The 13,728-nt window shown below is 39.2% G+C and overlaps 1 protein-coding gene across 50 annotated transcripts in view; it reads right to left on the bottom strand.

The window, feature by feature from the left end:
- Sorbs1 (sorbin and SH3 domain containing 1) overlaps positions 1–13,728 on the bottom strand; it is a 231,072-nt gene that overhangs the window by 118,325 nt on the left and 99,019 nt on the right. The window lies entirely within an intron of this gene.

Genomic DNA, 13,728 nt, shown 5'->3' with positions numbered 1-13,728 from the left:
AGCTAGTCCCTTTGCACTAGAAAATATACCAGAAAAGGCAGAGAGAAAAATCCTTGGTTCACAAATTATGTAATAGGAATGTCAAAATAGGGTAAAGGGTCCACATGAGGAGACATGCTTAGTTCCCCTTTTTAACAAGCTGGATTTGGGCACTGGTTTCCCTTCTCAGTTGCTTTGCTTACTATCCTTACACTGACAGAGTAGAACTGTGGAGGTGAAAAGAAAAATCATTCTAAGTCCTTCTCTGTAGCCCAGACCAGCACTAACTTTGCCTGTCACTGTCGAATACACGTGAGACTATCCATGACCTTCAACATCCCCTTAAATTGTTCTCTAAGCTGTGGAAACATTTGTTTTCAGTCAAAGAGCACAAACTTGCTGTGTTCAGTACATACTCCCATTTTCTAATCCTACCTTAACAATATCTCAGATTGCCTCCCAGGACCCAAAGGGCTATTTGTGATTATCAGCAAATGTTTTTTAATTTTCACAATCATTTCATTATGTTAAGGCTTTACTCAATTTTAAAGCATATTGAATGTTTGATTCAACTGTGAAACTATCTTAACAGAAACTATTTCTATTCCTTTGCAGTTCTATCTTTAAATGCATAAATAACATTTACACAGTTATAAACATATTTGAACAGCTTTGTGTTTTATTTATCTTTATTTATTTATGTCTTCTAGTACTGGGGATGGAACAAGGGTCTCAAACATGTTAGAAAAGCACTCTACCATTGAGCTACATCCCCAGCTCCTTCATTTTTTTTTTCAGAGAGAGAGAGAGAATTTTTTTAATATTTATTTTTTTAGTTTTTGGTGGACACAACATCTTTATTTTATTTTTATGTGGTGCTGAGGATCGAAACCAGCGCCCCGCGCATGCCAGGTGAGCGCGCTACTGCTTGAGCCACATCCCCAGCCCCTCCTTCATTTTTAAAAACAGCTATTTCATGAACATTTTTCTGGGTTTCTACACAGTCAGTATATTCATCACTTTTATGGCTGTATACTATTTCACTTTAATAGTATTCCACAGTCCATTTACCAATTTCCTCTGCACAGTCTCATTTAATTCATCTTAATTTTAAAAGTGAGTACAAAGCACACAGCCACTTAGGCTGGGGAAGAAATGAATAGAGATAATGGAGCTATCACACGAACCAAGCAAAAAAAGAGGCCTCAACTTGCACTGAAAAGTAGTCACTGTCACTTGGCGGTATCCTTTTGTACATTTTATGCTTCTCAGTACAGAAACTATTAACTTCTAAGTGTCAGCCCCACTCTTACTTATAAACTGATCTAAAGTAGACACGGTCAGGAATATTATTCAAACATTTAACCATCACTTAGCCACAGCTGTCCACCAACCGGAGTAGACTTTAGTTGTTGAGAGCCACAGCCGAAGGGGCCCCAGCAAACTTCCAGCTGCCAGCTGATTGGCTCCTCTGCGGTGATGCTCATTGGGCTGTTTCCCCGCCCTTTCAGACCACGGAGCTGCTCATTGGGGGACTCTTTTGGCTCCGCCCATGCGACCCAGCCAATTGGCCTCAAGAGCAGTAGGAGTGGGGGGTTGAGAGGCTTGTGGGAAGCTGGTGGTGGCAGTTGGGCTCTGAGGGAATTCCTAAAGAGCTCGGTGGTGCTGTGTGTGTGTGTGTGTGTGTGTGTGTGTGTGTGTGTGTGTGTGTGTGTGTGTTCTAAAAATAAAGTTCTTTCCTGCTTGATAAGTGGCTCGCGAATTGTGCCCAGCCAGACTGCAGCATTCAGTTGCAGCCCTCTCTGGGAGGACTCTCCTCGAGGCTGGTGTTAACCATTCAGTGGCTGGATGGAGAGAGGTAGAAGGATAGAAGCAGAGTGGACCCAGGATAGTATGAAATAAACCATTTCAATATTTCAAGACCTCGTGTGACTCTAGCAGGCATGAATGACATATGGGTGAGTACCAGGTCTTCACTTTTAAGGTAGTGGGTTCTGATGCATGCTCTCACTTGGTGACAGTTTGAAACTACACAGGTAACATAAAGAAGTAGGGGGGCAATTTAAAACACAATCAAAACTGCAGCAAAGGTGGCAGTGGTAGCATGCCAAGGATGATGCCCAGGGTCCAAGCCTCACTAATGGTGACAATGGCAGCTACATCCTACTCAGATTCCTCCAGGGCCTGACTGTGGCTCTGACCCAGCCTCCTTGAATTGCTGCACAGTTCTGATTACAGTTTTCCAGGCTTCAATAACCCCATGAATCTGTAACCAGAATGTTGCCAATAAAACCCTTTTTAGCTGTAGCCCACAAGAATTGAGTTCTGGCTATTTGCAATCTAAGAACCTTGACCAGTACCAGACAGAAAGGAGGAGTCCCAAAGGATTCACCTAATAGGAAACTATTCCTTTCTTCCAAAGTGAGGAGAGCCAGATCTGAATGCCGGGACCCAGCGATGGCTTTGTCTCTACAACCCGAAGAGCTCACAGTCCTGGCATTGAGGTGCATCAGGAGGCTGCACAAACTGAACCTGACCAGAACCCTGGAACCTCTGAGGGTCCCATCTAGCCCTGCTGTTTCTTTAGAGGCAGTGCCACCTATTACAATCAGATGTGGACTCCAGAGCTTATTTTACATAAAAAACTTTCACACCTAACATTTCTTTAAAAACCAAGCTGTAAAGAGCTTATTTGGTTGAGTATGTGGTGCAAATCTTTGGAATGTCTCCCACGAGTCCCCTCCAAAGGAATCAGGCACCTTGGGGTAAAAGCCAAAGGGAAGAAAAGGGTCATCTAGTGACAAAAACCAGACACTGGCAGGTAGACAGTTTTTCCCAGTGGGAAACCTAAGCAATGTCACAGGGTGAGTGGGCCAGTAAGAGCTGAGCAGCCATCCCGTGCGCTGGGCTGTGGGCCCTACCTGACTTTGTCAAAGCATCATAGCATCAACACAACATTCCACCGAAAGAACAAGATGTGAAATATCTACAATTGTTAAGAAAGCATCCAGATAATTAATGGTCCTGCAAAGTCCCTCTCTAAGATGTTTTGATAACAAAGAATGAATAATTGCTAAAAAGCAAAAACTATACTCATGCTTCCAGCTGAAAAAGGATCAAATTACTGAACACAGATTGTTTAATAGGGACTGAAAGGAGGTCCTTATAAGGCTAGTTTGGGGAATGTGACTAAGGAGAGACTGAATTTGTACAGCAGAGTTTCTTGGAGGAGAAGGAGTCCCCAGTTAACCTGTCACATGGTCCTTCCAGCTTCTCCTATACACTAGGGTGTTTGGCCTCCATAGCTCCTTCCTGTCCCCAATACTAGTTTGTAAATTTCCAGAAGGGAATGACTGTGTCTGTCCTCAGCACTGAGTATGCAGTAGGTGCTCAACCACTGACTTTGTCCTTGCTTCTATTTAGCCTTGAGAACCTAACTTTGGAGTCTTACTTGCAGAAGAGTCAAGACCCTCCTTACTGCGTAAGAGGGAGGCAGGTCCTCGCTCAGACAAAACCTCAGTTAGACTCTGTCTTTGAAATCCAATCTGGGACTTGATTTTATATATTTTCAGCTATTTCCAATGGCTTGTGAAGAATAGAGACAGCTCACAAAGCCCCAGAATAACGCTCCGCTCGGCCTTATTTCTTTGTACTTTGCTGATCTACCAGCTCAAGAGCCACATTTCTCCAATTTTTCGACAGCTCCTTCTCTTCTCAAGCTCTATTAATGTCACTTCTCTTCAAATGTACTCTCTACAGTATTAGAATGGGTGCAGAAGTCTCTTCAGAAAGCCAGAAAGGATAAACACTGAGTCGCTGACACTTCCTTTCAAGAGGAAGAAACTAGGATAAACTTGACCCTGACATTAACTTTGGTCTGGAATCCCAGGAATGGCTGGGGGCTCAGAACACCCCAACCTGAAGGTTTCTGTGAAAAGACCAATGTTTCTGGAGAGGGAGCAATAGGAAAACACATCAGAAAGGCCATCCCTGTCACATCCTCCCATTTCCTCTGGGAGTCTCTCCAACTTGGTTTCCGTTCTAACCAATTATCTGAAATGGCCTTCACAAAGGTTTCCAGTGCACACACATGGCCAAGTCCAACCGTTTCTGAACTAGTCAGACCTCACTGAAATACCCACTGCAATTAACTCCTTCCTCCTCCCCCAAGACACTTTCTAGTACTGATTCCAGTGTCACCGTGAGCTAATTTACATTGGGGCATGAGGAGCCTCCTTTTAGAGCAAGGATCTCTGTATTTCTTCTAGGAGTTTAAGAGTCTGAGAGGGTCACAAGCTGGTCCTAGTTCCTTTCAAAGTACATGCTCACTTCCTTGAGGGTTTCATCTGGACTACTAAACCAAGAAGGATCCATGCAGTTTCCTTTACCCTGTCCTAGAGTTTTCCAACTACACTGGAAGGAGTCCATGAGGTCTGTCCCATAGACCATGAAGTGGGCACCTACCCACCCACTCCCCACCCTCTATATCAACTCCAGGCAATTGTGATTTTATCAATTTCATTCATTTACACCTCCTGAGTTTTCCCTGGGTAAACACATTCTGTGGCAACTAGTTTTAAAAAGGAAAAAATGATCATAAACCAAACATTTAATCTACCTTCTTATTATCTGGGTTCAGAAACTGAGATTCAGAAAAACAGTCTCCCTTCTTTAATAGGTCCTGCTTTTGGGTCCTTCTATTAAGTTCTCTACACTTCCCTCCTACCCCTCTTCTATTTCCTCGACCAGCCTCAACCCTATAACCAGTAATGAATGCCAGATGACAATCAGCCCTCCATACTTAATAGACCAAATGTGTCACTGCCTCCTTTAGAATCTTTCAATGGTGGGCTGTGGTTGTGGCTCAGCGGTAGAGCACTCACCTAGCATGTGGGAGGCCCTGGGTTCGATCTTCAGCACCACATAAAAATAAATAAACAAAGGTATTGTGTCCATCTACAACTAAAAAATAATTTTTTTTAAAAAAAGTCTTTCAATGGTACCCACAAGACAATGTAAAATCCAGATAACCAGCTATAAAGCCCAGCTGAGTCCATTGTTCATCTTTTCCCATCCTCTCTGCCCTGCCTCTGCTGCCACATCCCCAGTGCCCACCAGACAGTGAACACCTGGTAGGCAGGGATGGTTTTTATTCACCTCTGCACCCTAATATCTGGTATGGTGTCTCATTTAGAGCAAGCTCCCCTTGATGCTAGTGAAGATCTGTCCCTCAAGAGTATCTGTGTGAGGAGGAGATCAAGATGGCTTAATAGATAAGGTCACTTTCTTGGATGCTCCATGGCAGGAAACCAAAAAATCGGATGGGCAGCTTCTCGACAGGGTGGGTTAAAAAAGAAAAAAGTGGGGTGGGGGACTTTACTGGGAATTAACACTGGACATTTGAAGCAGATCAGGGACTCAGGGGGTTGAATATAATAAAATAAGGAAGAAATCCCCAGCTCCACCATTACAGCTGCCACTGGAGGCACCAGCCAAAACAGTCCCTCCATAAGCAAGTTGAAGGGACAGGGAATTAAAGGAATCTGCATTTTTTTTTAGGAGGACTGAGGTGTGTCTGGTACAAAGAGAAAAGAGATCAAAAACACTGCCCAACTAAACTGAAAGGTGTGCTGCTCAATATCCTTGTGTGGGGAAGAAGCACACCTCTCCCGACTGCCCACATAGGACAGAGGAAGGATCCATTTTGCAGCTGGGGTGTGGGGTCTGGCAGATGGGTGAGCCAATTCCTGGTAAACCCAAGTTTGGCCCAAAATATAGGCCTGGAAAACTGACAATGCTCAACAGAGAGTGTGCAGAAGTGACCAGGAGAAAAATCAAACATGGAGAGGGGTTTACACAGGGTAATACAGGTCATGGAACCCCCCCCCCAACACACACACACACACACACACACACCAATCTAGCCACTTGCAGGACTGACAGCCTGGCTGGGAATTTGTAGGAATTCAAAGAACTGGGGCAGGAGAGATTGAATTTGGAGACTGAACCCAAGAGACCAGGAAATAGGCAGGTAACAGAGGGGACTAAGAATTGGCTCCTCCATTGTGAAATCCAGGGGAAATCCCGGGGTTCAGTCTTTCAGTATGGACCAGCAACTGCTAGGCCCTGGATGTGCACTGATTTAAAATCTTTAGACCAATTACCATTCAATGACAAGAACATGGAGCCTACCTAAGCCTAAAACCCACCTCCAAGAGCTCCTCCAATGGGATTTACTCTTAACACTCCAGCAACCCCACCCAGAGGGTAGAAGAGTCATCACATTCCAGCCCACCCCACCTAATATTGCTGAAAAGGGAAGCTGAGAATCTTTTGAACTCCAACAGAAACAATTCTTCAACTTTTCAATGAGATTTTTTTAAAATTTTTTTTCTTTTTTCTTTCCTCTAATTGTGACCTAAATACTTCATGGACATTTAAACATATTCATATTTGGGATTTTTTCCTCATTTCTAGCACTTTTGAAGCTGGTTATTTTTCATGGATCAATTTTTTGAGGACTAAAATGTTTTATTAGTATATTTTGTTTTGTGTTTTTTAAAATTTTTTTAATTTTCATTTTATATATTTTTTCTCCTACTTATCTGTTTCCATTGATTCTCTATCTTTTCTATTAATAGCCAAATCTCTATTGTTCTCTCTTTCACTCTTCCTTTTTTACTTCTATTTCCTCTCCTCCTCCCCCATCATAATTATTACAACTCCAGTTCTCTCCCTGTTCACCATTCTCATTGTAAACCCTTTTGCAAACTTACTGTTTTTACTGCAGGCAATAACTGATCACATAATTTCCGCTTAATGTGACAATTAACAATGCTGATGCCATAGCAGGAACTATTTGGTTTAATGCTGTATATTGTTTGCATCAGTTGTTGTTATTATTGTCTCCCCCTAAATGGTGAGGTACTAGAAACCATCAAGGATACTATAAGTCCACAGGGTAGAAAATCTACTGCCTCTGATCCATACTGTTAGATGGGTAGACATGAAAAGTCAATAACATGAAAAGTCAATGGAACAAATTGCCTTAAACAAACCAAGATACTTCAACAACAGAATCCATCAATACCACTGTGGAAGAAATATCAGAGAAAGAGTTTAGAATGTTCATAGTTAAACTGAACTGCAAGGTAAAGATGTAAGGAGTGAAATCTGAGAGAAAATACAGGAAGTGAAAGATCACTTCAACAAAGAGATAGAAATTCTGAAAAAAATCAAGCAAAAAACCTCAAAATTAAAGGATTAATAAACCAAATTAAAAAGTCAATGGAAAGCATCACTAGCAGACTAGACCATTTGAAACATAGTTTCAGGCAATGAAGACAAAATATATAATCTTGAAAACAAAGGTGATCATGGAAAAAAGATGTTAAAAGACCATGAACAGAACTTCCAAGAAATACAGGATAATGTGAAAATACCAAATATAAGATTTATCAGGATAGATGAAGGCTTGGAGATACAAACCAAAGGAATGCATAATCTTCTCAATGAAATAATATCAGAAAATTTCCAAAACTTGAAGAATGAAATGGAAAATCAAATATAGGAGGCTTACAGGACCCTGAATATACAAAATTACAACAGACCCACACAAAGCATATTATTATAAAAATGTCTTACATACAGAATAAGGACAGAATTTTAAAGGCTGCCAGAGAAAAATGACAGGTCATTAGAGGGAAATCAATCTGGATCTCAGTTGATCTCTCAACCTAGACCCTCAAAGCTAGGAGTTCTTGGAATAACACAATCTCTGAAAGAAAATGGATGCCAGTCAAGAATACTATACCCAGCAAAGTTAAGCTTCAAAATTGATGATGAAATATAAGCCTTCCATGATAAACAAAAGTTGAAAGAATTCACAACTAGAAAGCCTGCACTACAAAACATACTCAATAAAATATTTCATGAAGAAGAAATGAAAAATAAACGTGAAAACCAGAAAATGGAGGAACTATACTAGAAGAATAGTTAAAGGAGAAACTAACTCAAATTAAAAACCAGAAATAAACCAAAATTATGGGGAATAAAAATCATTTGTCAACAATAACATTGAATGTAAATGGCCTAAACTCATCAATCAAAAGATATAGACTGGCAGACTGGATTAAAAAACAAGACCCAACAATATTCTGTCTCTAAGAGACTTACTTCATAGGCAAAGACATCCACAGACTGAAGGTAAAAGGATGTGAAAAAAACATATCATTCACATGGATCTTGTAACAAGCAGGGGTTTCTATCCTCACAGCAGATGAAGTGGATTTCAAGCCAAAGCTAATGAGAAGGAACAAAGAAGGTCATTTCAAGCTGCTTAAGGGAATTATACATCAACAAGATATAACAATTGTAAATATTTATGCCCCAAACAATGGAGCATCTACATACATCAAACAAATCCTTCTCAATTTCAAGAACCAAATAGACCACAACACAATAATATTGGGTGACTTCAACATGCCTCTTTCATCACTACATATATTTCAAACAAAAACTAAATAAAGAAGCTATAGAACTAAAAAAAAACAATTCATAATTTCAACTTAACAGACATATATAAAATATTTAATCCACCAATGACTGAATACACTTTTTTCTCAGCAGCACATGGATCCTTCTCTAAAATAGACCATATCTTAAGTCACAATCGACTCTTAGCAAATACAAAACAAAAAAATAGAGATAACACCTTGCATTCTATCTGATCATAAGGGAATGAAATTAGAAATCAATGATAAAATAAAAAATAGAAGCTACTCTAACATCTGAGGACTAACTAATATACTATTGAATGACAAATGGATAGCAGAACAAATGAAGAGTATCTGAGCACACTTCTCCTCTTCCCTTGCCAACACCCTCCATTCCACACCTAACAAAGCATCCTACTCTTGCCAATTATTCCATTCTCCTGGCCCCTTGCACCCACTATTTTGTTCCATCATCTCATCCATGGACCACCAGCACGGCCTAATAAGCCTCAAATTGCCCTATATCCCACGTACTGCCATGTTCTGACTTCAGCAACAAAGAGTTCCTGGGTTAAATTTCAATGAGAAAAAAAATCCATGGGCCCTGGAAGCTCAGAGGGGTTGGCTAGGCAATGAAACTCTTAGGAAAAAATAATGTATCTACAAACAAAGGCTTGATGATACAATTCAAATAGCATTTCTTTGTTGGTAGGGGATGGGGTAATAGGGATTGAACCCAGGGGTGTTTTTATCATTGAGCTATGCCCCAAAACCTTTTTAAAATTTTTTATCAGACCTCACTGATTTGCTGAGATTGGCTTTGAACTTGCAATTCTCTTGCCTCAGCCTCCTAAATTACTGGAATTATGGTGTACACCACTGCACCCAGTCTAAAATAGCATTTCTTTGGCTTACTTATTTAGGGCAGTGCTTAGCAGACCAATATGATCAGATTCAACTGCTATCTTTGAAGCCATCACAAGGCTATAGAATAAGAGGAGTCCCGTTTAAATGTAATATAATCAGATGACCCTTCTGCTAGCAATTTGGAATAAGTGTGATCAGAATACAGAAAAAAAAACAGGGAATAAATTTTGCATAAGAGAGAATCAAGGGATGAATAAGTAAGAAAATTCCCAAATGTTCAAGAAAATACTTCCTAAAATCTCCTCAACTATCACACTTAGGGAAATAATGATCTAAAATTCAAGTCAAAATTCCTTAACATGACATAAAGCCCTGTAAAGGAAATTGTATAGATCCTTCTGGATTTAGTAGTCTAGATGAAACCCTCAAGGAAATCAGCATGTAGTTGGGAAGGAATGAGGACCAGCTCATGGCCCTCTCTGGCCCCTAAACTCCTAGAAGAAATACAGAGGCCCCTGTTCTAAAAGGAAGCTCCTCATGCTCCAAGATCTCATTCCAATTCCTTTTCCATTCTTATCTCCCTTACTCCATAAGCCCTAAACTCCATGTGTCTCGGACTTGCCATTCCTCACCCCCCTGAACTTCAAGGCCAGTCCTGAAAGCCAGATACACTAGACCAACAAAAACTAAAGTTTTTTTTTTTTCTTATTTTGTTTGGCCCTATTAAAAGCCATGGAGATGAGGAACTCATTTTAATAAGACCCATTTATGATCACAGAATTCAGAAATCCCATGCCCAAGCTTCCACTAAAACCATCACACTCTCATTCCAGGCCCACATCAGAGAAGGGTCAGATGCAAAACTAGAACTAGTAAATCTGCAACTACGTTTTACCTATAATACTTAAGTGAAACCTTTAAATAAACATACACTATTGATTTCTGCCAACGAAACTGCCAATAAGCAAAATAGAGCCAAAGAATAGTTGCAAGTCTTATAAAAATGCAATGTCGTATATGCCTCAAAGATTACAGTTCAGGAGATAATTCATAACCATATATTACATTGTCTATTAAAATGCATGCTTGCAGCAAACCTAAAAGAAACGGTTAATATCCTTATTAACTTATTACACTAAGTTCACAGAAAAAAAAATTAAAGGGATTAAGAAATAACTCCCAGAAGAGAAAAATGTGAACAACAAACAAATCTATGAGAAAATGTTCACTTAACCTCACTAGTTTTTAAAAAGTATTAAAATAATGATTAATCATTTATTATACTTCTTAACATTAGTCCAAAAATTTTTAAAAAATAAACACTCATGGTTGGCAAATGCAGACACTGTTTTGTTTTCATACACAGCCAATGATACTGTAACTTGCTACCACTATTTTCAGCAATACGCAGCAAAGAACTGAACACCTCATTCCCTTGTGCTTTAAGGGAATCTAGCCTAAAGAAAGAACTTCATGTAACACTAAAATTATGCCTGAGATGTTTTCCACACCTTTATTTAAAATAGTGAAAAAGTGAAAACATTCTAGTGTTTAGTAACAGGGGGACCAATTACCTGTCCACATAGCCCCTGGGTGAACTATTGAACAGTTATGAGAATAATGCTTCTGTGTACCATACAACATGAGGAAAGGCTCTTATCAAAATATTAGATGAATACAGCAGGGTATAGATCTGTATAGCATTTGTTATTATAATTAGGTTAAAGCAAATACATGCGAATATTTGAAAGAAAATATGTCCAAATTGTAATAGTAACCATAGTATCAGGAGTTATAGGTAACTTTTTTCTTTATAACTATATAACATGTGTGTGTGTGTGTGTGTGTGTGTGTGTGTGTATAGTTATATATAGCTATAGCTATATAGTTATATGGTTAAGTATCATCTATCTGAAATGCTTGAGAACAGAAGTTATTTTGGATTTCAGACTTTTTTCAGATTTTAGAATATTTGCATGTAAATAATGCAAGCTCTTGGGGATGGGACACAAGATGAACATGAAATTCATTTATGTTTTACATATGCCTTATATGCATAGCATAAAGATAACTTTATGGGTTATTTTTAGTGTGCCTGCATCTTGAGTGCAATCTGTCACAGGAAGTCAGGTGTGGAATTTTCTACTGTGGTATCCAACTCAAAAAGTTTGGGAATTTAGAGCACTTCAAATTTTGGACTTTCAAATTAGGGATGTTCAACCAGTAGTGCATTTATTTTTTTTTTTAATGAAAAGTTGTTGTTTCTAGTCCCTATTTGGTATCAGATACATGATTGTTTAATCTTTAGAAATTTCAAGAGAATATTCTAAGAGACCAGCTAAAACAAATACCACTAACAATCTTGTCGTTTAGAATGGCAGCTCTACATGATGCATTCTTCCCCAGGACTAATAGCAACTACCCCAAATGTAAATTTGAAACTTCACTGAAAGTATACTAAACCTGCCCAAAAGTCAACATGAAACACTGAAAACATTAACTTTTCCAACATTAATCAAGTGATTGCTTATGTTTAATGAAGACAGTTCCTTATGAGGACAAGGAGGGAAATGACGAAAATGTTCAGCCAATTTTCCAAAAGAGGCAACTGCACCAAAACATTTTATTTTAGAAGAGTTAGGAGGGGCTGCCAGGTGACAACACACATAGTACCTTCGTTGCTCCTAAACCTGCACCCTGTCAATTCCCTGTTTCTCACCCAACTCCATGGCATTCCAGAGCCCCGAGCTCTGGCTCAAGTTCTTACTATGTACAACTCTGGGCACACAAAGTTTCTTAAACATGTACTCTTACCCAAGACCATCCTCTAAATGTGAAAACTGGCCCATTTGTGTTTCCCAAATATGGTCATGTCTACAGAACCAAAACAAGACTGTCTAATTGTGGTATCCACTTAAACAATCCAGATCATTCCCAAATTTATGAGATAAAAGCAAAACATTTTAACAGTTTAAATTGTGAATACATAACCTCAAAATAAAAGCAAGCCTGGATAGAGATGCCATGTTTCTTCTGAAGTGATGATATACAATGTCTACCTTTCAAGAAAGTATGAACGAGAAAACATTTTGAATTCTCAGGAGAGTCAAGGTTGGGCCTTAGGCCACACTGTAGATAAATGAGACTAAGAGGGTACTGTGTGTGAGTGGGAAAAAAAAATCTAAATGGGCTTTGAAAAGGGGCCCGTTAGAACTTGAGAAAGGGGGAAAAAAAAGGTTGGGTTTGGCATGGCAGGAGAGGTGTCCTTCTCACCCAACCCACACATGGTTCCCACTCCACTTTTCTTTTAAGCCATAAAATTCTGAAGGCTACACATTCACCACATCCTATATTATACAGACATCTGCAATCCAGGCCTGTTCCAGCTCAGGAATGAGGGCACAGAGGCTCCATTCAGTAAAATGACTGAGTCTTTTGCATACATAACTTAAATACTTCAATTCATAATACTGGCTTATTCAAAAATTGCTTGTTTTCCCTAAGTTTTGTCACTTTACTGAAAGTATACCAAACCTTCCCAAAAGTCAACATGAAACACTGAAAACATTAACTTTTCCAAGAAAACCTCTTTTCTCCGTGATATTTGTTTAACAGCTAAGGTGAAATGTATAATACCCAGAAACCCAGAATCAGTTAATTCCTGACCTCAGGCTGTGGAGGTCGAGGATCCTGAGTGCCTAACTGTAATGAACCTGACGCTCAGCTCCTACTACTCACACAGCATTACGGTAACTACTTTTTTCTAATCTCTTCATTTTTTTGCACTAATTTTAGGCAATATTTTTGACATATCAGGTATAAAATATGCATCCAAGAATTTGAAAATACAATGCAAATTTCCGAAATGGGTTTTCTTCAAACTAAGATGAAACCACTAATATATTCCAATATAGTACCTAGCTCACAGCAAATAATTAATGAAAGATTTTTTTTTCTAAATCTGTTGTCTCTCAAGTAAGACTGCCTGAATATAGGTTGGCATCTAAAATATACTTACATACTAATATATAAAAATTAATGTATTTGTAATCCCAGTAACTCAGGAGTCTGAGACAGAAGGATCACAAGTTCAACACCAGCCTCAGCAAAACAGCAAGGCCCTAAGGAACTTAGTGAGACCCTGTCTCAAAATAAAAACTAAAAAGGGTTGGGGGATGTAGTTCAGTGGTAAAGCACCCATGAGTTAAATTCCAAGTTCAAAAATCATATATAATATATGAATATAAACATATATATTAATATATGTTTATACACACACACACACGTGTCTACACTGCAGGCACAGAAGAACCCTGACTCAGCTGGCATCTAGTCTACACTTCTGACTGTTGTTGCTACATGTGCCTTGTGACAGCTGGAAAACAAA

Source organism: Ictidomys tridecemlineatus, chromosome 1 (genome assembly GCF_052094955.1).
Source record: "Ictidomys tridecemlineatus isolate mIctTri1 chromosome 1, mIctTri1.hap1, whole genome shotgun sequence".
Lineage (NCBI taxonomy): Eukaryota > Metazoa > Chordata > Mammalia > Rodentia > Sciuridae > Ictidomys > Ictidomys tridecemlineatus.
Note: the sequence above shows the minus strand (reverse complement) of the source record. Positions and strands in the feature narration are given on the sequence as shown.